General features: G+C 33.2%; 1 long non-coding RNA gene across 1 annotated transcript; it reads left to right on the forward strand.

The window, feature by feature from the left end:
• The first annotated feature begins 2,373 nt into the window (after positions 1 to 2,373).
• On the forward strand, positions 2,374 to 4,335 carry LOC109119883 (uncharacterized). Its single transcript, XR_002027454.2, has 2 exons — positions 2,374 to 3,404; positions 3,490 to 4,335. It is a non-coding gene; the product is annotated as an uncharacterized lncRNA (long non-coding RNA).
• The last annotated feature ends 247 nt before the right edge of the window (positions 4,336 to 4,582 follow it).

A 4,582-nucleotide genomic window follows, 5' to 3' on the forward strand; every position in this document is an offset into this window, starting at 1 on the left:
GATTTTGGGGAATAATAGATGTTGAATTTTATAAGTTAATAAATTGGTCCTTATTTAATGAGTTTAAGTCTTCCGCATTACTTTCTGTTGATATTATATTGAAATGTTAAGGATAGATTGGTTGGTTCGCTCACATAGGAGGGTAAGTGTGGGTGCCAGTCGCAACCCGGTTTGGGTCGTGACAAATTAATACAAATGATTTTTATGATTATTTTTAATTTGTTGGAATAAATGTCAATTATTATGGAAAGGAAGAAATGTGATGTTTATGGCAACATATAACTTCTGTTGTACAAACACCACATAAGATATCTGCATGTGCACCAACAGAAAGGATACATGTGGCAACATATTTCACAGAAAGAAAAAATATGGTAACATATGTCACAGAAAGGATATATATGACAACATTATACTATATTAAATATGCCATAGAAAGGAGGTATGTGCCCCAGCAAAACGTATATATGTGGTAACATATGCCACACTTTGAATTGTCAAAATTCAAAAAAAAAAACTAAAACTACTTTAAGACAATTGTCCCTTCATTTTCCCTCTCTCCTCTCTCCTCCTCTTTTCTATAAAAGTCATTTCATATTCCATATTTAACTTATTTTTACTAATTTTCGTTTTCGTTTTTCTTGTTTCCTTTTTTTCTCCTCGTCTCGTTCCATTATTCCTTCACATATCGAGGTTGTTGTTGCAATATTTTCTACAACATCAATGGTAATCTATTGTGATCCTCTTCTATAACAAGGTGTCGTTGTCCTCATCATTTCTAGTTTATTTTGATATCTTCTCATGTTATATTTAATTAGGATTTGAAATGCTTACTTTGTTTGCCCTGTGTTTTATCACTTTTTTTGTTGGGTAGTTATGTTTTTTGAAATATTTTATGATTTCAAAAAGCTTCATTTGTAGTCCGTTTGATAGGGTTTAGGGAAGGTTTTGTGATTTATTTGTTGGCTCATGTGTGACATTGAATTGTATTTGATGTTTGTGTTATTGTGTATTATGTTGTGTATTTCAAAAAGTTATGCTTCATTTTTACGTCAGGTGTGACATTCAAATATTTTATTTTTGTGATTGCAGATACAAATATAATGACTCCTGTCAAAAGAAAAATTGATAAAACTGACACAACAAAGATCCATAAAAAGGTTATGACTAAAATTTCTAGGAAGAAGAATGAATATATCACTCTTTTAGAAGACTTGCATCTGAAGTAATTTCTTCTTCTCAAGCAGAAACAAATATAGTTAAAAAGAATATGAAGAAAGAGAAAAAGAAAAAAATGAATTTGTTGATGATGGAGAAAGATCATAAGAAGTTGAGGAGGAAGATAAAGGAGAAAATAGAGAAGTAGTTAAAGAAGAAAGGGAAAAACAAACATAAGTGGAGGAAGAACAAGAAAAAAAGTATAGAAGTAGTTGAGAAAGAAGAAGGGAAAAATAGAGAAATAGTTGAGGAAGAAGAAGGAAAAAAAGAGAGAAGTAGTTGTGCATGAAGAAGAAGAAGAAAAAAACTAAGTTGAGGATAATGGTGGAATCAAAATTATTAATGCAGACACTTTCTCTGTTCATCTGCAGCCTAATGGTAGTAGTGATAACATTATGAGGCCAGGCATGGAAAACCTTTCAACACCTTTAGAGTCATCCTTAAGAAAAATTGTTTGAAATATTTTTATAGGGATAGTTGTTTCGATCATTTCTTGATTTAGCCGAGAATAATAATGCACGTTTTCAAATGATTATGGTTCATGAACTTCTGAAAAGAAGGTTCATTTTTCAAAATCCCAAAAAGAAGGAAGACGTTTTGATTAATTATTGTGGCATGCCAGTCTTCTTTGGCACAAGAGAGTTCTACATAGTTTTAGGGTTAAAATGTCATCCTCCTTCTAAGCCCGTCCCCGAATACATTGTTAAAAAAGAACCACATAGAAGAAAAAAAGGAGTAAAAGAAGAAGCAAGATAACAATCAAAATCAATTGAAGAGCAGGCCTTGATGTCCCTTGTTGCACAAGCTTCAAAAATCCTGTCTTAATATATTTGTTGAAACACAAGGATACACAAGGATTCATTGTGTTTACTTTGGTTTACACATAATATACTTTTGACGAAAGATCTCAACAACAACATACAACTTAAATGGGTGAATTTCTTTCATGATAATGAGACTTTCAACAATTATACTTGGGGTCATGAGAAATTTTATTTAACCGTGGAATACTAGTTTAAATCTCTAGGAGCAAAGATAGTAACTTATTTGGCTTTTCATGGACTTTTATGGTAAAACTAAATGTTCTTAATCTTTTTATATTATATTGAATAATTCAACATTTGATTTGGCATGTTTTCCTTTTTTATAGGCGTGGACATTTGAAGTCATTCCTCATTTGACCCATCAAAAACAAAATTTACCAAATATGGGGATATTCCAGATCTTTATTACCCTCCTCCTGATGCAATAAGTCATTACTATATTACACCAAAAATGTTGCTATAGATGACTCTTATGTTGCTATAGATGATTCATCTGTTGCAACATGTGATACAAATGTTGCTATAGATGCCCATATATGTCAACCGATCACACATTTGTAGCAACATATGGCATATATGTGGCAACATATCACCCATGTGTATCAAGAATGACACATCTGTGGCAATATATCACCCATCTGTAGCAACATATAACATATTTGTGGCAGCATATGACCCAATCATTCTTACGGATGACTCATTTTATAATTTTAGATTGTGCATCCATGATTTGTCCCAATAGAAAATGAATTGCAAATGTCATATCTAATTACTATAGGGTTGGTTGGAATCTTATTTCATCCTATTGTCGATAGAGTTGAAATGAAATTGGCTTGAGCAACAACCATCAAAAGAGACAGAGTTGTTAATGAATTACTTGTGTTTTATGGTATTGATGATGGTGTTGATGCTGGACAAGACCAAGGGACTACCTCTTGTAGAAGATGTTGTGGCTTTCTCTGTGAGAAGTGCAAGAAACAAGATGAAGATTCTATCGTGTATCTTCAAACATTGAGTCAAGATGTAAATGAATTTAAAAACAAGAGGGGGTGGGGTCAAGGGAATTCTATCAAAGAATGTTCTGCAATCATATACACCACATGCCAAGAGGAGGAAAAATCCTTTGTCAAGGCAATACAAAATCTGAAGAACAAGATGTTTGGAGAATTGTCAATGGTCGTAATAGAAGAAGTGAAGAAGTACAAAAAGCTGACTATTTAGAAGTGTGTGACTATAGCGAAAAAAACCAAAGTGTTGAGTCTAACGAGTGCAATGAATGTTCATATACAATATGGCATGCATATTTTTACAGGACAAGATTTCGGGAACATGACAAGCACGAATGTTTGATGGGAATACGGTGTAATCCTTCAATTTATAATGCATGTTTTGTTTTATATTTTCAATGGCTACTCTTCTTTACTCTTTAATATTATTTTTATTTCAGTATATTGATGAAATCTTTAACCTCACGCGTCAGAGACATGAGACATACCCGGAGTACTATGACCCCAAAGATAGAATTCTAGATCTCAACTTATATACCAACTTTTCAAAGAGATATGGAGAACTGAGCAACGAGACAAACAACAATAGTTGGTGGTAGAAACTTTAAATAGTTAGTAAATGAGTTTGAATGGTATAAAGATATGATTAACTATGTCAGGGGCATTAGGCCATTTCTTGGAGGCATGGATTGGATTGGTTCAAAATGGATTTTGACAGTCATGAACCTGAATAAAACCCATTTAATGACTCATGAGATATTCTTACACGAGGGACGCATGAATGTTTATGACTGACAGTTGATGGGTATGGAATATGCCGAGTTTTTGACATACAAATGACCTGTCTTCGAGTTGCTGCTCAAATTGTTGAAGCAAAGTGGAATAATGAAGCATTTGTCAGATAAGTGTCTCAACGAACCATGGAAATTTAAAGTTCGATTGGAACCCATGGTAAAAAATGAAACTGGAGCGGCATGCAGGTCATATTCGCTTGCATTCATTGAGTATTTGACTAGTGGGACAGAGATTCAACCTCCCAAAACCATGTTGTGTGATAATCTAGTTGGTCGAATTCAGTGGGTTTGGGCTTATGGGATAGTATCTCGGAGCTTAAAGCCTTGATAATGTGTTTGTAATTAAAGACAATGTTTTATTTTATCACTTATGTTATTTTATCTTATATTGAGAGCAAGTACATAGTATGTGAGGTGGATAGTTCTCATATGTAACAACATATACCTCAAATGGACAAATATTAATACATAAGGGTGATATATTGCAACATATGTATGATGTGTAGAAACACATGCCTCAAATAGTCAAACATTGCTATATATGGGTGATATGTTGCAACGTTTGAGGCATCTCTAGAAACATATGAATCATATGTAGCAACTTTTTCTCAAATGGACAAATACTGCTAAATAAGGGTGATAAATTGCAACATATGTATGATGTGTAGCAACACATGCCTAAAATAGTCAAACATTGCTTTATATGGGTGATATGTTGCAACGTTTGAGGATCTCTAGC

The sequence above is a fragment of the Solanum lycopersicum genome, chromosome 1 (genome assembly GCF_036512215.1).
Source record: "Solanum lycopersicum chromosome 1, SLM_r2.1".
Classification (NCBI taxonomy): Eukaryota; Viridiplantae; Streptophyta; class Magnoliopsida; order Solanales; family Solanaceae; genus Solanum; species Solanum lycopersicum.